General features: G+C 49.2%; 1 protein-coding gene and 1 long non-coding RNA gene across 2 annotated transcripts in view; one reads left to right on the top strand and one right to left on the bottom strand.

Moving 5' to 3' along the window:
* Positions 1-21,896, top strand: part of GABBR2 (gamma-aminobutyric acid type B receptor subunit 2) — a 338,133-nt gene that overhangs the window by 296,783 nt on the left and 19,454 nt on the right. The window lies entirely within an intron of this gene.
* LOC118913944 (uncharacterized) overlaps positions 13,247-21,896 on the bottom strand; it is a 34,876-nt gene continuing 26,226 nt past the window's right edge. Inside the window, exons 2-3 of the long non-coding RNA XR_005025419.2 lie at positions 15,075-15,254; positions 13,247-14,770 (exon numbers count right to left, since the gene is read on the bottom strand). This is a non-coding gene — a long non-coding RNA (uncharacterized LOC118913944). The remainder of the gene's footprint in view (positions 14,771-15,074; positions 15,255-21,896) is intronic.

Raw genomic sequence — 21,896 nt, 5'->3', positions numbered from 1 at the left:
CATTCATGTACAGGTTTTTGTGTGAGCATATGTTCCAAATTTTATGTGGTATATATATATTCACTATTTTTAGCTATTGTTTGGCTTGGAGTTTCCCCATAAAACAGTAGTGGATTAAACTTCAAATACTGAACTTTAACTCTGCCACAGGATGGAACACTTTGACTTTGGATGAACACACAAAGACACTCAATTCAGTTCAGGGGATACTAACATAGAGGGGCCCGTCCCAGTTCTCAGTGCCCAGCCCACCCATTCCCTGCCCTTCTCTGGACTGGGCCCTAACCCAAGGCCCATCCCACTTGGGTGCAGGCACTCGGCAGTTGGCAAACCTGTACTCTGTGAACAGTGGCCCACATTTCTACAGCGTGGCACAGTTCACGAACCATCTTGACATCCCCATTTGAGAGATGAGGAAGCTGACCCCGGAGAGGTGAACTGACCAGCCTGAGACGACTTTGCTCCACAAGGAACCGTACCCAGCCAGGGCTGTGTGGTAGTAGATGCAGGGTCTCTACTGCTGGGATTGACTTGTTGGTCTATTTATACTTCCTGCTGCTCTTCACATCAATCCTGTGTTTTCCTTGGTTTTGTTTTAAAGGAACATTTTCTTCATTGATGCTTTCAAAATTATTAGCATCCACTGTGCACAGTGTTCTCCTATAAATGTTTAAATCTCTTTCACATCTGTGATTATCTGGCTGATGTTTCATAAGAGTGAAGCACTTGTGACAGATGTTCAAACCCAGTAAATCTGGCTCCAAAGGCACTGTCTCCCAGTCCGGCCCCATCCTCAGCAGCAGGACTGCTCAGCCTTCAGCCAGGATCCCAGTGAAGCTGCACTGTCTTGGTAATAACAACAGCAAAACTAATCATAACAGCAGCTTCTGTTGCGTGCATACTATGTGCTGGGCACTGTTTCAAGTGCTTTGTCAACTCATTTAATCCTCACAACAACCCCACGTGGTATTTACCACTATTATCCCCAGTCTACAGGTGAGGAAACTGAGGCACAGAGGGGCTAAATAACATGCCCATAGTCACACAGCAGGTAAGCATGTAGCATATAGCCCATAGTGGTTAAGCAAATGGACTTGGGACTTAGGCTTAATTTCAAATCGCAGCTCAGCCACTTACTATGTGAAGTTAGGTAAATGTAGTAAGTTGAATTGCGACCCCCCAAAAAAGATATATTAACATCCTGACCCCAGAAACTATGAATGTAAGGTGAAATCATCCTGGATTACCCAGGTTGGCCATAAGTCCAATGACAAGCATCCTTGTAAGACACAGAAGAGAAGACACAGGCCCAGAAAAGGCCCCGTGAAGACAGAAGCAGAGATGGAGGTGAGGCAACCACAAGCCAGGGAATGCCTGGAGCCGCCAGAAGCTAGAAGAGGCCCAGGATTCTTCTCTGGAGCCATGGAAGGGAGCACAGCCCTGCTGACGCCTTGATTTCGGACTTCCAGCTTCCAGAACTGTGCAAGAATACATTTCTACTGTTTGAAGACACCCAGTTTGTGGAAACTCATTATGGCAACCCTAGGGAACTATCACAGCCAGAGACTTAGTTTCTGAGGGCCACAGTTTCTCTATCCATAATATGGGTCTAGATATTAGTAATTCCTACCTCAGAGGCTTTGGGGAGGATCAGAAGGGACAGTGCCTGTGAAGGACCAGCCTGTGCCCAGCACGTGGAAAGCACTCAACGAAGGTTAGCGATTATGTGGAGCATGGTTTATTTTCTGGCCATGGCCACCCTGCCCGAGCCCTCTGAGAGCTAGTCCTTCCTCTTGCCATTTTCTTGACTCCTTGTCACTGGGCCCCCTGAGTCCAGCCCAGCATGTTCCTGGTTCAGGAATCTCAGGAATCAAATCTGACTCCCAGACCCTGGCTGCAGAGCCTGCTCCTCCGAGCCATTATCCCCAGAGCTGCCACAGCAAGATTATGAACATCCACGCATGGCATTTTAATATTTCACCCAAGCAGTCATTTTCTTAGGTGAGTCAGACACACACAGAAGGCTCAGAGAATTAAACTGACAAAGGTAACTCTGGGCTGCAGCAATTTCTGCTAGTGGGTGTGGAGGATTTTCCTGTGTCCGTTCAGCTCTTTTTTTCTTATCTGTGTCTTACAGCAGATGGGAAGCTGGCTGACAAGAGATTGCACCTTCATACCAATTATTAAAACTATAAGGCAGGCCTCTGGAAATGCATTCACATGTTAAGGAAATGGAATGCACTGTGGGCTTTGGAGGAATGATGGGATGGCCATTAACACTACAATCCAAGGTTTTGATTCATATTCTGCCACCTCCTAGCTGTGTGACCTTGGGGGAGTAACTCACTTTTTCTGAGCCCTGGTGCCGTAAGGAAAAATCCATGCCTTCCTCACAGGTTTACCATGAACATTAACTGAGATAACATGTTCGAGTGCCCAGGACTGAGCTTGACACACATAAGTTCAATCACTGTGACTTCTGTTCCCATTCCTGAATCAGGACGCTCTGACTCCAGAAGGAAATTACTAACTACCCACCCACGGAGGTCCTGAGATACAGTGCTGCTGCATGTGCCGATCTGCACCTTCCAAAGCACTTTCACTCAAGTCCACTCATTTATTCCTGAGCAGGGAGAGTTCTGCTCCTGTTTTGCAGGTGAGCACCTGGTGGCGCATGGAGCCAAGTGATGGGCTCTGGACCACAAAGGTAGCAAGTGGGGCTCAGAGGCATGAAGCCAGGCCCCCTGGGTGCTCCATACAACATTGCCAAAAATGAAATAATGGAAGGGAAATTGCTTCATAAGTAGCACGGCGCAACCTCAGAGTGAAGCCTGTTGCTGTCATTCTCTCTAGCACTAGCAACTGAGGTGAACAGGTGTCCTAACTGCCCTTGTGTCCACATTTTATTGTCCTTGCTTCCCCATTCTAGGCATGCCTCAGTGAATCAATCTCATTTGGCTCATTCCAAGGTAGTCTATGAATTTAAGCCATGTGTGCTCAAAATGCACCCATATATGCACTGTCCCACTCCTCCATGGCACCTTCTCACACATCTGCACCCACTGCCCCACCCACGTGCTTTCCCCTCCCCATCCTGAAGGCTCCCAGCACAGCCTGCCCTATTATGAAGCCCTTCTGAAGCGCTTCTGCACCATGAGGCAACTAAAGAGACAAGTGCCATTCATTCATCAAACCCACCTTTGCTGGGCACCACAATGTACCAGATGCTGGAGCCATAGCAACGGGTAAGGTGCAGCCCCTGCTCTCAGGGCTCTCCCTGTCGAGAGGGACAGATATGTTAATTGATGATTTTAGGTGGTAATGGCTGGAATAGCTCAGCCCCCAGCCCTATGGGATTACAGAGATGGCTAATCATCCTTCCTTCAGAAATGCTTCACCCAAAAAAAGGAGAGAGGGGACTTTTCCCCCCAAATCTTGAAAGAACAACTAGGATTTGGATAATTAAGAAAAGAGGAGCTGTGTGAAACAGTCTGGCAGTTCCTCAAAAAGTTAAACAGTTACCATGTGACCGGGCAATTCCGCTCCTAGGTAAATACCCAAGAGAAATGGAAATGTGTACATGAATGATAATAGCACCATGATGCATAACAGCAGAAAGAGGGAAACAATGCAAGCATCCATCAACTGATGAATGAATAAAATATGTCTATCCAGACAAGAACATATTATTCCGTCATAAACAGGAATGAGTTGTAATATACCCCACAACATCGATGGGCCTTGAAAACCTTACATTCAGTGAAAGAAGCCAGGAGCTAAAAGACCACACACTGTATGATTCTGTCTATATAAATGTCCAGAATAGGCAAATCCACAGAGACAGAAAGTAGATTAGGGACTAGGAGAAAGGATGAGAGTAACTGTTTAACAAGTACACAGTTTCTTTTTGGGGTGATGAAAATTATTAAGAAACAGTAATAATGATTGAACAACACTGTCAATATACTAACAACTACTGATTATACATTCAAAAAGAATTAAAATGGCGAATTTAGTATGTGAATTTTATCTCAATTTTTTTAAAAAGATAGGAAAAGCTGTACAGGAACATTCCAGATGAAGGGCATTCCAAAGTGGGTAGGAAGAAGGGGAAGTGCTCTTGAGGAACAGGAAGTGTCCAATCCAACTGGAGCATCATGCATTATATTCTTCTACTGTTGATTCACAGCTTTAGAAAATGATTGTCAGCCCTAATCCCTATAATATCCATTAAGGATATAGTATACATTAGGATATTTTCAAATTGAAATACGCAGTATTGAGAGTATGTATAGGCATCCTGGAAAGGTCCAGAGGTCATGTGGAGCTCAGGCACAGTTTGATCAGGGGTCAGCTCTATTGCTCTGTAATTCTTATGTCTCTGCCTTCCTACATGTATGAAATACGCCATCACACTAAGCCTCCTACATATTGTGTAGATGTGATAAGAAAGATCCTTTCAGCTAGAAAGACCTTAGAAGCTTTCTTTGACAACATTTAATTTTAGCCAAACTTTAAATAAAGGGCAAAACATCAAGAAATGGATATTAAAGGCAATGGCATTCCAGGCAGATGAAAATCCTTGGGCAGGAAAGTGTAGGGTATGTCTAGGGAAGAGTTCAAGAATCAGCTGGATCTGCTGCGTTGGGATGGAAAGTAGGTACAGGGCTGTAGAGAGCTTAGTCTTTAACCTGGAGGCACCTGGGAGCCATCAGAGGAATTGCAGCAGCAGAACAACATGGTGAGCTCTTTATCACAGTTCACTCTGGTTAACAGCATTACTGTTACTTTTCTTATGTATGGTAACACTGTGGTTATGTAGGGCAATGTACTCATTCATGCTGAAGCATCATGGAATCTGAATTTTACATTCAAATGGTTTGGGGAAGAAGTGTGTGTGTGTGTGTGTGTGTGTGTGTGTGTGTGTGTGTGTGTGTGTGTGTGTGTGTGTGTGTGTGTGTGTGTGTGTGTGTGTGTGTGTGTGTGTGTGTGTGTGTGTGTGTGTGTGTGTGTGTGTGTGTGTGTGTGTGTGTGTGTGTGTAAAGAGCGCAGATGAGGCAAAATGGTCAGCGATTGTTGACTCCTGGAGGAGAGTGCACAAGTGTTTGCTGTTCTATTCAGCTTTTCTGTATGTTCAAAAAAGCGTTTTTATGAAAATTTGAGCAAAGGAGAAAAGTGGGAGTGAGGGGAGCAGACTCAAATCTGGGGACAGGCTGGGGAGGTGGCACAGTGAGGGCACGAGCCCTGGGGGTGGGGCCGAGGTGTCCCGCCGGTGAGACAGGCAGAGAGGCCCAAGCACAGAGCTCCAGGCAGGCGGGCACGGTGAGGGAGGCTTGGCAACAGGATGACCCCGCGGCTTCCAGCCTAAGGGCCCAGGGGGCCCCCAGTGCCAGGAATAGAGCTGGAAGGTGGCCAAAGGGGAGGAGGTAAAGGAGGAGGAGCCTCCAGGGAGGGCTGTCTTTGCTCTCTTTATGATCAATGCTGGCTGTGAGTCTAGTGTTGACTCAGAATTTCAGAGCTTGAAATGACCTAAGAAATCACCTGAACAGACTCTTCATTTCCCTAATGGGGAGACTGAGGCACAGATTTACTTGAAGTCCCAAAGCTGATATGTGACTGAGGATAATGTGCCAGTTTAAAGCAGCGCCAGGATGCCTGTTTCTTACCTTTCTGCTCTTCCTCTGAATGCCACGGGAACCAGACACAGGAGAAATGATGGGAGGGAATGCGAGTTTGGTCTGCCTTTCTTAACGAATGCTTTGGAATGTTTTCTGAACTTTTATGTTATCAGAGAGCTTTTCCTTGGGCAGATTAGCAAGGTGGGGGGGGGGTGTTAATGGTAACAGCTGACCCTTGACCCTGACTGAGCCATTCCCTTTGACCACACACTGGCCTAGGGGCTTTACAGACCAGTCCACTAAATTCGCAATCCTCTGAGGCAGGTACTACATTTAGGCACAGCTCACAGAGGCAACTATGAGGTTAAATAGTTACTGCAAAGTCCCAACATTTGTAAGTGGCAGAGCTGGGAGTAGAGCTCCAGGCAGTCTGGCCCCAGGGCTGGCATCTTTAACCATTTTGCCATTGACTATACCACCGGGTGTGGGTCTCCCATCCTAGACTAAACACATTCACCCATATTCTCAGAGAATGGATGGCTCATTGATTGATCGATCTGTTTATTTTTCCAGGGAGAGGGTCTACAGCAAATTCTAGCCCAGCCTCACTGGTATTTTTGCAGTGTGTCAAGGACTATTTATTACTCACAGAATATTTTGGGGGTCTGTGACAAAAAGAAAATGCAAAACTTTCCCTTCCCTGCTACACTGCTCATTCTTTCCTCATCCCCCCCTCCTGTCAGCCTCCTGGCAGAGTTTGCATTTCCTGTGCATGTTAATTACCTTATTTTGAACATTGATATCTTTGCTTCTGCCCAGCATATCTTGGGGCTTTTTGTTTCCAAAGAGCCCCTATTTTGCCTTGTTCATTGGCATATGCGGGCCCAGTTCCTATTTCTAAAAAGGATTCTTGAAGCCTCAGTAAACACATGGCTTTCAATTAGTCTCGTGGTCATCATTGCCATTTTCATCTTAGCCACGTCACTATTAGAGTGTTTTTAACATTCTCCCAAATAGAGGCTGAATTGTGTTAAGTTTCTGACATTGTTCCTCAAGCCCTGTTTTCTCTGTGGGTCACAGCTCAGAGAACCCCACAACCTAGCATTGAGTGATAGGATACATAGTAATATGTTTGTGGAAGGAAGGGAGTTGAACCCTGAGATAGGTGGAGACAAGGGTTTGTGGGATGAGATGAGGGTGACCAGGGACCAGATCCTAGAGGACTTGAATGTTCAACTGAGAATGTCAGATTTTATCCTAAAAGCCAACATCCTCCCAAAGTAGATGACATAGAGTACTAATCCCACCGGTGTCCCAAAGTAAAAGGGAATGGGGGTATTGCATAGTTTAAGAAATCCCAGAAACTCTGTATCTGCCTCTTGGAAATGTAAAATGGGCTTTAGCATGTTGAAGGCTCTGGAAAGTCCTGCAGCTTATTATTATTACTTTTAACTAAAAACTTTAATTTTTAATAATAAAAAAATTAATGAGCATTTCCAAAACATCTTTGGCCATGGAACCCTTTTGTCCTGGAGCATATGGACATTTACATATTATGAGGAATATCATTTAGTGCTGCTGGAGGCAACAAGTCGCCTTCATGCTTCTGAGCAGGGGCAAGTGCGCTGAAACTGTTTTAGAAAGGTGGCTGGGCAATCGATCAGAATAAGGGAGACTGGCGTCAGGAGGAAAAAATGAAGCAGGCCCTGAACAATGCAAACAAGATTTAATAAGGATCTAAACCAAAGGTTTCAAATGTTTCAGTGTTTTCTTTCCATTTTATCTCAAGCTGCATTGTCATCTTAAAATTGGAAAACCAATGTTGCTGTAATAAATCATAGCACAAGGATTTTACTCAGGCATAAAATCTGAATGAGAAAAGCAATCTGTGCAATCTTCCATCCCCAAAGGAAGCATTTAGCCCGACGGGGTGTTGGAACACAATAGCCATCCAGTTTGTGCAAATCCCCAGAGTTCACTGAAGCTTTCCAATCAGACAGACCCAGCTGCAGGTTCCAGGTCCATGCTGGTGGCTCTGTGACCCTCGGCAAGCAGCTTCACATCTGTGTCTCCATCTTCAAATGCAGTAAGGAGGAAGAACACCCCATTTCTCACGGGATAGCTTCAAGAATTGCATGAGGTGACATGTGCAAGTCTTTAACATGGTGCCTGACACATGCTAACATAGTAACAGATGAGATGGCCCTTCCGTATTAGTCAGGCTAGGCCGGGAGGGTCTATTTCTCACTCACAAAGTCCATCTGTGAATCGAGGTAGTCTCCAGGCAACAGTTTTCCATGAGGCAGCTCAAGGATCTGGGCCCCTGGCCCAAGCAGCATTGCAGCACATAGATCTTACAACAGCTCTTCTAGGCTTCAGCCCAGAAGGGTCAGATGTCACTTCCACCCATAGCCCATTGCCTGAATTAGTCATGTGACCCCGCACCTAACTGTAAAGGGACTGGGAACTGTGGGTGAGTGGGTGGATATCAGGGGTGTGGCAGTCTCTGACACTCCTTCATTCCCTTTGATCAGTCCACCTAACCATTCTGAGCCTCAGTTTCCCCATCTGTAAAATAGGGCTAAAAACTTCCTGTCCTATCTTGCATGGGACTGTTATATGTGAAAAATGCTAAGTTAATGTTAGAGGTGATATATGTTTACTTTTTGCTGTAACAAAGTTGTGTGACATTCTTTGGTTCACAGGAAAAACATACTACTTCAACCCTCCTTAAATCTACAGTCCTGTTCTTATGCCCCCAACAGATCTGGTCTCTAGACTGCCCACTTCCTCATTTGGGTCTTTGTGATTGTTTTCGGTACAGTCATCACAGCCACCTACCAGTAGCCTTTGGAGGCCTACTCTTGGGATTGGACACCAGGCAGCACATCCTACATAGAAAAGGGGACTCTGAAGTGGCATGAAGGATGATAAGGAGGTGACCAGTGCATTTCTCCTGGACAGCAGAGCGAACTCTCAGGGCTTCTGCATCACAGAATGTATTGTTCCTTAGATCTCTGAGGAACACCAGATGGGTGGGTGGGGGGTGGCGGTGGGGCTGTTCCAAGCAACAGTATTTTCTTAAACACAGATAATGGCCACGTGGACTGCCAAGCTCCACGGTGTGGGTTGGCTGCCAAGAAACCAGTGCAGGCTCAGGGCCCAGCCCCAATTGAACAGGGCTCTAGGGCTGGAGAAGGGACACGCTCTTGCCCTAAAGGATCCCCTTGGAGACTTGCGATCTCATGCACCCTGGACCCTTGGAGATAGTGACAAGATGGAGGGTGATCAGGATGGGGAAAGCATAAGGAAGGGTTGACATCAACCCACCAAAGAGAAGCCTGAGGGCCGCAACCGTGGTCTCTAAGTGTCAGAGGGGCTGTCCTGGAGCCAGGGGAGGAGCCACGACCTGCAAGGCCCCAGAAGGCAGAGCCTAGGACTAGTAGGGGAAGGTCTAGGGATCTAAATTTCTGTCCTGGATAAAGATGATTGTCCATATTTTAGTCTGACTTATCCCAAAATGAATTAGTCTTCTTTAGGAGATAGTATGTGAGTGTCTCATCAGCAGAGAAGTGTGCAAAGAAAGGTTGCATGAGCCCTTGGCAGGGAATGCACACTAAGAGAAGTGAAAAGAGACACTTGAGTCTCTTCTAGCCCAAAAGTGGCGTGATTCCATGAACTAGAATACTGCAATCTCAGAAGACTTATATATACATATACATGTATTCTTGCTAATGGGTATGTGTGAAACAAGTTCAGAACAGCCTTGAAGTTGTAATGAATTGGAGCATTATGTTCACACTAGAAATTCCATCAGTGGTACAAAGGAGAAAGCTCTGGCAGGGGAGAAAGAAACAGGCCCAGGAAAATGAGCCCTATTGCAGAGCAAAGAAGGGAGCATGCCCATTCTCTGAGGGCCTGTTGCTGTCCAGGGATCCCCACGCATGGCCAGCAGTGAAGCAACACCAATTACATCCTATTTTGGAACAGTCTTTGCAACATTGCACTTTGGGGGCTCCCAACCCTCTTACGTCTCTGAATGATAACAGGAAAATGAAATGGCTGCATTGTTCATGCCCGCATTACCCTGGGGCAGGTGTGTGTCTGGGCTTTGTAGTCTTTTGTCTCAGTGCTTCTTGCTAGATGCTCCGAACAACCCTCAAAGCAGGTGACTCCAGCATTCCTCAGAGAAGAATCTGGGGCTTAGAATGAGCATGTAACAGTCCTGGGGCCGGAACTGTCATGCAGAGGCAAGGCCTGCAGCTGTCTTCCACCAGGGCACTGGGTGTCATCCTGCTGCCTTTTAGCCGGGGATAACCTGTAAAATCTGAGACACAGTAGGGAGCAGAAGAAGGAACTTGAAGCTCATCTGACCTCCTTCCTTTCTCCTTGATGAGCTGGGGCTCCCAGAATTAGCCAGGGTTTCAGGGAGGAGCATGAACACAACAGAAAGGGTCCTGGGCTCGGAGTGTGGATACGAGGCTCAAGCGCCAGGTGCTCAGATTTCTTGCTGTGTCCCCCAGGGCTCGGTGTTCTGTATGAAGTGGGAAGGAGGCTGATGGCCCTTCTAAACTCCTAGGGCCCTGAGGAGAACTAACAGCCCAGAAAGCCGGAAAGCTGAGTGCACACACACATCAGTGGTCGAGTAGAAGAGCTGTCCTGGATCCCACAGGCACCAGCTTCCTGGTTGAGAGCATCTTCACACAGTGGTCTGTCACCTCCCGCTCACACCGTGTGAGGCTTGGGCTTGACAGCAGGGAGTGGCAGTGAGCCTCTGGGGGGGTCATGCACTGCGTCAGCACTGACCCCTGTCAGAGGGTGACAAGAGACACCTCATCTGCATGGCCAGGCCAGGGCCAGCAGGGCCAGCAGGGCTCCCTTGAGATCTGGGGAGGAGACGGCAGCCCGGCCAAGGACTGGGGCTGGGCCGCTTGGACAGGGCTCTGGGAGCTCCACTCAATTCTGAGCCACGGATCTCACTCCAGGCCGGGGGCAAGTGACCCACAAAGAGGCCCTTTAGCCTGAGGGGTGCTGGCCTAGAGGCCCGATTGGTAGGGGGTTGCGGGCAATCCCAGGCCTGGCTGGGAATTACAGGGTTGCTCGGGGTCAGTACTGAGTCTCACTTAGGGTGGGGCTTCCCATCCTTCTCACATAGAAAATACTGTCAGCGCAGCACCACGTGACCACAGAGGGAGTGAGGCTGGAGGTGCCTGGCCCCCATGTGCCCTGAGGCAGAGGAAAGCATTATCTTGGGACCCCTGGAACCCACTGCTGGCACACCAGTGACCAGGGCACACCTTTGGGTAGTTCTGTGTTGTGGTCTAAAGCAAAGGTCTGGGGAGGTAGGCAGACCTGGGTTCAAGTCCCAGCTCCATCACTTAATGCCTGTGTAACCTTGGTCATGTCACACTCTGAGCCTCATTTAAAGTCCCCTAAAATGGGGGTGGTGCTAGAGCTCACCCCTGTGGTGACTGGATGAAATGAACAGCGTACAAGGCACACTTGGCCCAGAACCTGGCACAGAGTGAGCAGTTGGGGGTGGAGGTAGGGTGGAGGAAGAGGAGGAGGGGAAAGTGACACAGATATCCCCAACTCCAGGCAACGGCACCCCCCCAAAGACAGGCTGGAGGACAGGGGGCCTCGGAGGGGAGGACTTGGGGTGAGAGCACCCAGGAAGATTTCCAAGACGGAGGAACGGGTGTAGTTTACACGGTGGTGTGAAGGAAGGGCATCCCAGGACTGGGAGACGCAGGAAAGGGCCAGGAGGAGACCACAGGGCCCGGCCATGGATGAGGCTGGTGATGAGCGTCAAGGCCACACAGATACTTGGAGCCGCATCACAGAGGGTCACAGTGCTGGGATCGTAAGTCAGCAGCCTGAGAAGCTGGTGAAGGTCTGAGGTGGGGCCAGGGTGGGCACAAAGGAATGAGAAGGGGTGAAAGGATGCCTGGGTTCTGGTCTCACCTGGGTGGGCAGCGGGGCTGTGCTCTGGGCTAGCAAACCAGGGAGGAAGGGCAGGTTTAAGGGGGGAAGTGAACAGTTCAGGCTGGCAAAGGTGAGGCTGGAGAGTGCAGAACATGAGGAAAGGGCTGCCCCCCAGAGCGCTGCGGCACAGGAGGAAGGGCGAGCAGAGGAAGATGAGAGGCCCGGCAGGGGAGATGGAGATGGACGGCGCCAGGGAGCAGAGGACTAAAGAGGGCCCTCTGCCCTTGGCCACCAGCCGGCCGGGGCACTCCAAGGGCCGCTGCAGGACTTTGGGGGTGAGCGGCCGGAGGTACAGAAGGGAGGGGGAGGGGCAGAGACACCTTTTCCAGACAGCTTGACTGAAGGGCAAGGGAAGGGGGCAAACATCTTGAGAAACAGGAACCCCAGGGAAGAGTTTTAGACCTGGCTGTGGGCAGGGGTGGGGGGCAGAAGTGCAGAGCAGAGGAGGAGATGGATGGAGCACACATGCGTGGGCTTTGTCCTCCCCCCATCATCTTCCAGTAGGCTAGGCACAAACCCAATGACTTGCGAAGCTCGGGTTTTTGTTTATTCTCAGCGTTTAATGTACAACATCTCAGCCATCACTGTTGCGTGTCACTGTCTGAGGGACACCGATCTCCCTTCTCTGCAGCCCCTTCGGTCTCTCTGCTCTCCTTTTATTGTTCTGCTCATCCCCTGCCCGCCCAGGTCAGGGCCCCCACAGCCTTGAGGCCCTGCCATGGGCCCTCGGCCTCTCCTGTGTGGGGGTCAGGCTGGTCCCAGGTGTGCGAGGGGAAAGCATGTCCTGCTCTCAGAGCAGAGGGGACTCAGCCACAGGTGGCTCCCACACGCAGCCTGGGAAATGCTGTCCTGTGGACTTCTGCCCCCTCCCCCACCCAGGTCAGCACATGAGGGGTCCTGGCACCCAGATTGGAGACCAGCTGGGCCCTGGGCAGCCAACCCTGCTTCCCACCCGGTGTTGCCATGGCAGAATCACCAAATGTTGGCACTTGAAGCCCTCAGAAGGGACAGGGCTTGCTTACCCCAATTGGCCAGCAGACCTTTCCACTCCATGGCACTGCTTCTACAAAAGTCAGGTGACCAGGTGAATAGTTACCCATATTTCTACATATTACAGTGTCAGCTGGGACCTTGTGGTCCTTGAGATCCAGGAAAAATTGCCTCAAACCCCCAAGAAAGGGAAGCCCGGGGATGTCCTGAGCCTCCTAGTCATGCTCTTTCCCAGCCTCCCCTGCAGGCACCGCCGTTCCTGGCTCACAGACAGGCCGCTCATCCCCAGGACGCCACTGCAGGGCATGTCTCTGGCCCCGTGCAGGCTCACCAGCACTCCCCTCTTGCCCGCCAAGCATTTCTCCAGGGAAGGCACATGTGGCCTCTCCAGCTCCCTTCCTCCCTGCCTCCCTCCTGATTTGTTCCTCCCTCCTCTCTTAAGAGCAAGCAGATCATCTCCTTGCTCCTGCAATGCGTGTGGCCTCCTCTGAACACTGGGTGCCCATGGCACTCACATTCCCAGAGCAGGCACCTAAGCAGTGGCTTTCCCTGAAGGGAATTCTTGTCCAGCTGCTAAGACAGCAGCATTTCAACAACACTGAAGTACAGCCGGGTGCCGTCCCCACTCACAGCTACTATTTTCCATCACTGCCTAGTCTCTCCCCAGTTATTTTACCAACCTAGGAAAGAGCAGTTGTCACGCTCACTTCAAAAATATCCTGAGAATTAAAAGCCCTCTGAGCATCTGCCTGATTCTGGAACAAGGACTGGGGACATGCGACAAACAGCCCCCAGCTCATGATCAGCTCCACACAGAGGCAGGCCACGGGCTGCCAAGTGTCTCATTTTGAAAGCTGGGAGTCTGGGTGTTCATGTGAAATCACCTGCATTTTAAATACTGATGGTGAAGTCTAAAAATTTTAAATACAATGTAGATCAAGTAAAACACATCTATGGACCAAGACCCACAGATTTCTCTCTGCTCTAAAGCTAGGAAAGACTCCCCACCCTGTTGCCCAACTGGGCCCTGGTGACTCTCTCTTGAGGGTGTGTGGAGGGCCTTCCCTGTTTGCAGGCACTGGGTCATGGTTTCATCCAGGGACGTGCGTGTGTGGGCACTGGTCTCTCACTACCCAGCATGGTCAGGCCGGCTGAAAAGCACATGATGCTACCACCCTCGTGCCAGGCGGGCTCTGCAGACCCTGAAGCTCATACCCAGGACACAGTGGTGCCACTGCCTGTTCACAGTGGGCCTCCTGAAACATCCCTGTGATCAAGCACCTCTTGGCTCTGTGTTCATTGGCAGTACCTGGGAGCAGGTCTGGCTCCAGGCTGCCCAGAGGCCTCAGATACTGGCCCAGGGAGAACAGGGGCACCCCTGAGGAACTGAGCCAGGCCACAGGGAATGACAGAAGCAGCAGAGATGCCCCCACCTACTCTGCAGGAAAGAGGTCTGGCTTGGCTTTGTCTCTGACTTCCTGTGTCACCTTCAGCAAGCCTCTTGTCCTCCCTAAGCCTGTTTCCTGTAGCACGGGTATAAAATTCCTGGCTCCTTCACCAGACTGCAGCATTTATGGACTGCAAAGGGCTAGGACCTATGACTGCACTTACCAGCCCTCAACTTCCCTAAGACGCTCCCCACTCCAGCTATGACCCTGATACAACCACAGAATTTCCTGCTAGGTTCCAAGATCAAACTCAAGAATGCTTCTCTGAATAGGAGACAGGGGTCTCACAGGACCACTGGTATCTTCACGCTGAGCCCAAGCTCCTCGCCCCCCTCAGCCAGGTCCTGGCCACCTCTGGTACCTCATCTCCCCTCCTCAGAGCAGGACTCAACGAAGCTGTGGCCAGGGTATCCGGCAAGGGGCTCTGGGCCGCTGCTCTGGATGCTGTTCCAGGTGTACCTGAGCACGGGTGTCAGCACCAGCGGACGGGTAAGCACAACACCCAGAGGATGGCCCTCAGGCCAGCTCTAGGGGACCGACACGGTAGTGCCCAGAACCCGAGTGGTAGATTCCCGTAGATGCTGGCTGGCGAGCAGTCACAAGCCAACTCTTCCCGTGCTAACCGTCAGCACAGTCCAGTGCATAAGGCATGAGACAGGGTCAGAACAGGGTCTGCGACTCCACTCACATGCTTGCTGTGAGTCCTTTTCTGGGCCTCAGTTTCTCCATCTGTAAAAAGAGGGATTGGACGAGTTCATAAATCCCCTTAGTGTTTGGAAAAGGGGAGATTGTGCCTGTCACAGTGATTAGAGGACACTCCTGGCATGTGGTGCCCAGCGTGCTGGGGTTCTGAGTACTCTGCCTGAATAGGACAGTGCCTCACAACAGAGAATCACATCCCTTCCAAAGAAAAAAAGCCAGAGATGCCCCGGCAGAGAAGCCCTGGTGGGTATCTCACAGGTCCCTTCCAATCTGGGATTCTGAAAAAATTCATCCAGACTCGTAATCAAACATTCTAAAAAGAAATTCTTACCTTGAATTGAGAGCTTCTAGCTTTGTTGCCTCAGAGGTGTGGGGCTGCTGCTGCTGAGATAAGCAGTCCGGCCCCAGAGGGATCCGGAAGGTTCCTCCCAGCTCCAGCACTCTGTGGCTCTGCATTCGGAGATAGTGATGTCGGTTCACACAGATGATGCAGCTTTCCAGTCTCTGAAGCCTGCTAAACACACCGGTCACCCCCTTGATCATCTTGCCATCCCTGGGAGTCTGCAGATGAGCGAATCATGGCTCCAAAAGGTTTGGAGATGTGCTCAGAGTCACACAGCTGGCAAGGAGTGGGCCTGGGACCTGAACCAGCGCACTTTCCCCTTCCTGCCAGGCTTCCTTAATAGGAACCCTCAATCTCCCTGGCAAAAGGCAGTGTCAGTTCACCTGCCTTCCCAGGGAAAGAGAAACATCTCAAGACTTTAAAATGCAGCCCAGAAAGGTCAGACTTCTCCCAACCACACACACTCAAACTCACATTTATATACACACAAATACTTACCCCATAGAAAAACCAATTTTACCGTGTATTTCAAAATCAACTTTGAAATTAAAATAAAAAAAAGAAGAAGAGGCAGGAATGGCCCCAGGGAGAAAGTTCCAAGAGTCAGCTCCTGGGAGCTGGTCAGAAGGAGGAAGGCACATCCTTCCATGAGGCCCCGGCCAGGCGGGGCTTGGGAAGCCAGGCCACCCACAGCAGTGGCGGAATAAAGTCCAAGGCTCCAAAGCCAGGAGCCCTGTGATCACAGGTGAAGCTTGAGGTCCCCTTCGTGCCCACCACCCACACTCCCCACCCTCCCTGCCCAGACCTGAAGCCCCACCCAGAGTCCGGTCCAGGTCAGAACACACAGACAGGCCAAGTCAAGTCTGCCTTTGTGCTAAGTTGTCACTGTGTCAGTGCCATGTGAGTGACAAAGGGAATTGACATGCTAACCCACAGATCTAAGCAGAGGAACAAATGTCACCCATTGTTTCAGATCAGTTAAGGCCTTGCTGCCCGAACGTGGGTCCCTGGACCAACACCATCATTGTCACCTAGGGGCTGCTTACAAATGCGGCATCTGGGCCCCACCAAGACCTACTGACCCAAATTGCATTTTAACAAGTTTCCTGAGTAGTATCATCAAGTGAGCCTCACTTACCACCTTCCAGCCACACCAATTCCTAAAACATGCTAAAGCCTTTGCCTTTTAAGGTCCTTTAAGAGCCAGGAATGCTCTTCTCCAAGTTCTTACATGGCTGGTCTTTCTCATCATTCAGGTTACAGAGTAAATGTCACCATCAGAAAAGCCTTCCCAGACTACCATCTGATGTACACTCCCCTATCAGCACCCCTCCAAGTACCGTGTCCTTCTCTTCAGGAGCACTTAGGCCAGCTGTGTCCACAGCGGCACCGTGGGGTTTCTCCACCCATGGGGTTTGTCCTCCACCGGAACACACACTCCAAGAAGGCAAGCATCCTCTCGCTCTCGTGTGCCCGGACCCCAGCATTAAGCAGAGTGCGTGGCACACAGAAGGCACATGAAAAGTACTGAGTCGATTCGGAATGAGTGAATGTAAGACAAACAGTCATGAAGTAAAGGACAAATAGAGTTATCCCTCCAATATTCAGGCTCACATGAACTACACTATAAATTAACCCATGGGCTCACTTTGCAAATGGAACCTGAGGTGTAGAAAAGGGTGGGGACCTGCCCAAGGTAAGCCAGCAAGTCTTTGACCTTTCAGGACCAATACCTCAACCCATGCTTGTCTGTCCATTTGTGTGACCTGACAAAACAGGATGTTTGCAGAGGCCACTGACCTACATTGTGAGTAGCTGCATTATGCAGAGGGACTCTCGGGCCAGCTGCTCTCCTTTTGCTGCACAGATGGGGGAGGCTTTACTGGGCAGCTTCTGCACTGCCTCCTGCTGAGCAGCGGTTAGACCAGGAGTCAGATGTGAGCACTTTCAGCCTCTGACCATCACAGACAGGCATGGCCTCGCTGCTGGGCACTGAACCCTGTCAGGCAGGAAGAGCACTTTATCAGCTTGAATTCAGATTGCAGCACCAAAGCACAGTCTTCAAAGCTCCGGAGGCTTCAGGGGAGGCCTCTATTGAGTGTTTTACAATTAAGTCATTCCTCCCACAAGCAGCACCTCTCAGTTTATAAAGCAGGCTTAGACCCACTGTCTCTTTGGAATTTGACATGAGGCTTGTGGGAGGCAGGGCAGGCTGGGGAAAGCACCTGGTGAGGGAGGAAAGAACACCAGTTTGGGAGTCAGACAGACCTGGGTTTGAATCCAACTCTGACAGTAGCTGGGGGTTTGGAGTTACTTAACCTCCCTGTGCCTCAGTTTCTTCATCTGTAAAATGGATACAACATCTCATTGGATTCTTGGGAGGCTTTGACAAGATAACATGTGTACAGCTCACAGCTTAGCAACTACGCGCATTGTTGTTACTCATGACAAGCAGCCCGTGGTATTCTCAGGTCTGCTGTGATTGTGGGAAGTCTACCTACCCTCTGTCTGAGGTTGCCTCTCATGGAGTCATCCTGATCTTACTGGAATGGAAGATCCATACTGCTGCACTCCCACATGCCTAGAACAATACCTGGCAAATGGTAGTGCTTGAGTTATGTATTGAATGAATGAATGAATGTATGAATGATTACTTAGGTAATTGCCCAGGTAAGCAATGAGTAAGGAAGAAAAATAAAGAAAAGAAAAATGCAGTTTGAAAGTTCTTGTAGGCCAGTCATCCAGAGCAAGGGAAACATTCTTGGGCCAGTGAAAATGCTGTAGTCCACAATATTAACAGAGAAGTGGGCCTGAAATCCTGGCTCAGACTCTGATGTGAGATCCCAGCCTGACTTATGCAGAGGTCAGGGCCCTGTGCTCACTGGCCCTAAGCTGCATGGCACACCACATTGTGCACAGTGTGAACACAGTGGCCAGGTAAGGCCTGGGCCCTCCAGCCCCTCTTTCCCAAAGAGTCCCGCACCTCCCTTACCTCCCCACATTCCCCACCCAGCTGTCTGGAAAGGGGGTAAGGGCCTGTCCTCCGTGCTGCCTGGAAATCTGGCCTCGTTTAAAGCCAGTGGGGTGGCTTCTAGAATAGCGCGAGATGCTTCTGATGCTTCGCCACTTGCAGCCCCAGTGAGCCACAGAAGCAGCTCAGTGTCCCCAGTAGAAGGTGATCCACTGCCTCCAGACGGGACCCTCAGTGCAGGTCTTTGGTGCCCCCTAGCGGCGTTTCGGTGCACGACAATAACTCCAAGTAAGTGCTCCGGTGGTGGCCCCTTTCCCTCCGCCCTCCACCATCCCCTCCTGATTCATCATCAGGCACCTCTATCCCGGTGTGTGACTGCCCCACCCCCTCTGAATCCCAGTCCCTGGTATGATCAAGATGGATCAGACAAGCAGAGGCATGGCTCTTACAGGTAGCTTTGAAATTCAGTAAGGGGTCACTTGACTTTATGTAGACCCCCATCCCCCAGTCTCATAAGCATATGAACTTCATCACTCCTAAAACCACCCCCGACCCCTCCCACACTGATCCATGTCCAGTGTGCATGGACACAGGGCTGTGTGAGGGCAATGTAATGACCAGGATATTGTGACTTTTCGGGGTCAGTGCCCATGTACTGAGGAGATGGGGTTAGAAGCAGCACTGCCCACCCTCAGAACCACCGACTTCTCTGAACTCTTGACTGGCCCTTGGGTTTTTGCTGCCCTCCCTCCTGCAGCCAAGGCTGTGCTTAAGCTTATTGGAATGGGTGGAAGACTTAAAGACAAGATGTAAGAATTAGGATTTCAGGATTCGAAGGGGTCAGAGCAGGCCAGGATGGGGAGGTATGGGGGAAGGCTACTAATAAGGTAAAAAGTAACAGGCTGGACTGTCAGCTGCAGAAGGAAGAAGACAGTGTTGGCAGCAGTTCAGTGAGAACTACCTGACGGGGTCTTAGCCAACCATAAGGGAACATATGGATCACTAGTGGAAGGCAGTTATTTAGAAAGCCAAGGAGATCTGCAGCAGGGGGACAGGCGGACTTGCTCAGCACCACCTGAAGTGTTGAGCTCAATTATAGGCCTGTGGATCAACGGTAAACTCAGGCAGGCTGGGCGACCTGTGTGGAAGGGTGATGTATACCTTCACTGCCCCTCTTTCCCTCCTGAGGAAGGGTGTGCAGACTCAAGGTAAGAGCTTGGGATTATTCTGGGAGTCCCAGAGGAAAGACCAGGACCAGTGGGTGGAAGTACGGGAGGAGAAGGTTCTGGTTCAATAAAAGAAATGTGCCGCCATCGCACCAAAAATGGGAGTGAGGAGGCCGTCACTGGGGCTATATAAGCCAGACAACCGTTCCCATCAATAGAGTTTCCGTAACTTGAACAATGTGTGTGATAGAATCAGTCCTCTCTACACAGAGACTCTAGGAGTCCATCACAAATTGTTATCATCATCATCACCATCAGACACTAACGTCATTAACGGATTTGCTATCAGGGCATGACCGTGACAAGTCTGTGCTTCTGCATCCTGATGTCTACTTGGTCGTCACACATTGGAGAGACCCAAGTTCTGTGACTAAGTCACTGTTGACTTTGGGACACAGTCCTTTCTCAGTCTCCTCGATTAAATAGTGAAAGAACATCAGGGAACCCCTTTACCCTTAATGGAATCTAACCAATTCCTGGGTGTGTAGCAGTGGTGGGGGGCAGCAGGGGGATCTCTAGCCCTGGCAACTCTTAACTGTGGTTCCAGGAGATCCCCTTCCCTTGGAGTGTCTCTCACTATGCCCACTGCTGCCACTGCCTCAGGGGACCTATGCCTCTAGCACTCCAGCCTACATAGAACCAAAGAGGCTGAGCTAAGGTTTTCTGTGGCTTGAGACAGCAAAAGGGAAATCAAGCCTGAGAGAGCATACAATTCATCAGATTTGAGCATCAGAGAGAGCATACAATTCATACAGAGCATACAGATCATCATCTGATTACAAAATGGCTTGAGTCCACAGGCCCCACCTCTCCCAACTCCTCATACTTTCGTGTGGGAACACTATCTTTCCCCAACTTATTTCCCCATTTCCTGCCTCAAAGGCCAGGCTAGAGAGCAGGGCCAAAAGAAACAATGTTTCCATCCCCACCTGCCTAAGGCCTGGCTTCCACATCCCTGGATCCCACCAATGTGCTCCTTCTTCCTGGTGATCAACCCTGCAGATGCCTACCCCTCCCCTCAGGCATCTGACTTTACCCTGGTCCGCAACAGGACAGCTCAGTCCTGAACACAGTTCTTGGATGAGATATCCTCAGTGGGGTCTGTTCTAAAGGCAAACAGATTCACAAAGAAATATTCAACTTTACTCAGTAAATTTATTGTTGATAGTGTGTGGATGTAGCAATTCTGGAACTATTTTGTGTTTATTATAAGATTGAGGCAATGTGACATTTTGATGTTTTTGGAAACCAGGGTTCTCACTGGTGACAGAGGAAAGATGCAAATATGAAATAGGAGGAAGCAAGCAAGACCCCTGTGTTGATGGATTTTATCTATTCTATCTATAAATAGATGGTAGAGAGACAGAGATAGATAAAATGATGGTAGATGGGTGGATGGATAAATAGAAGATAGATGATGATAGATAGATGATAGATAGATAGATAGATAGATAGATAGATAGATAGATAGATAGATAGATAGATAGATATTCTCCACCAAAAAGAACCATTGGAGAAATGGCTGATTCCAAGGCTGGGGCATAGAATGTATAAGGAAAACCTGGAACATCTTGTACCAAGAATTAGGAAAATGCTCCAGAAAATTCTGGGGATATATTGAAATAACACAGATGGCAGCGTGAAGGGGTTTTCCATTTTGATTTGGGCATCAAAATGAATAATGATAGTAACAGTTTATAAAACACTGAATTAAAAAAGGAACACTTAAGTCCATACTGACATACATAAACACATGGGAGGAAAGGAAAGACCTTGTTTACATTAGAATGTGAAGTATTTAAATGAAGTGATGGAGTTAGAAAATCATCATTTTACAGCCACCAAACTAATGTGACTCAGGAATCACCAGTGGATGCTGAAACCTGGGAACAGGATACTCACACAGTCTCAAAGTATCTCCCACAGATTGTTTATTAATCACAAAGGGAAATGCTACCTTTGAAGTGGAGAGATCTGGCACACATCACCTGAACCAAATGATCACAGTTAACATCACCAATAATGGGACAAAGTGCCATTAAGTGCCTCTGATGTGCAGCAGCAAGGAGGCAAGAACATCATTTATGTAGGATTCCTGCCAAGAAGGCATAACTTGAATCTAATCATGAAAACACATTCAGACAAACTCAAATTGAGGGACATTCTACAAAATAACTGAACTGGGTTCCTCAGAAATACCAATGACATGAAAGACCAAAGTAGGCTGAGGAATTGAGATTAAAGACATAATAACAAGTAAATTGAATACATAGTCCTGGATTGGATTCTGCTTTGAAAAAACCACAATTGCCTTGAAGGACATTATTAGGCCAACTGGCAAAATTTGAAAAGTATATCTGATGATGTAAGACAATCTCCTTGTTCTTAGGAAACAAATGCTAAATATTTAGGGATGTAGGGTCAGGATATCTCAAATGGCTCCGGAAAAATACGTGTACAGTATATATTTTTTTCATTCTCTGGGTGTTGTTCTCCTCTTGCCATCATCTGGCTGATTCTCTTCCAGAGTTTCCCAGTTCAAATTCCTGAGAGGTAATGTGCTTGGGTAGGATCCTCTCTATCACTCCTCTTTAGCAAGGGCACTGTGTTCTG

This window comes from Manis pentadactyla, chromosome 3 (assembly GCF_030020395.1).
Source record: "Manis pentadactyla isolate mManPen7 chromosome 3, mManPen7.hap1, whole genome shotgun sequence".
Classification (NCBI taxonomy): Eukaryota; Metazoa; Chordata; class Mammalia; order Pholidota; family Manidae; genus Manis; species Manis pentadactyla.
This window is presented reverse-complemented; position numbering and strand designations above follow the sequence as displayed.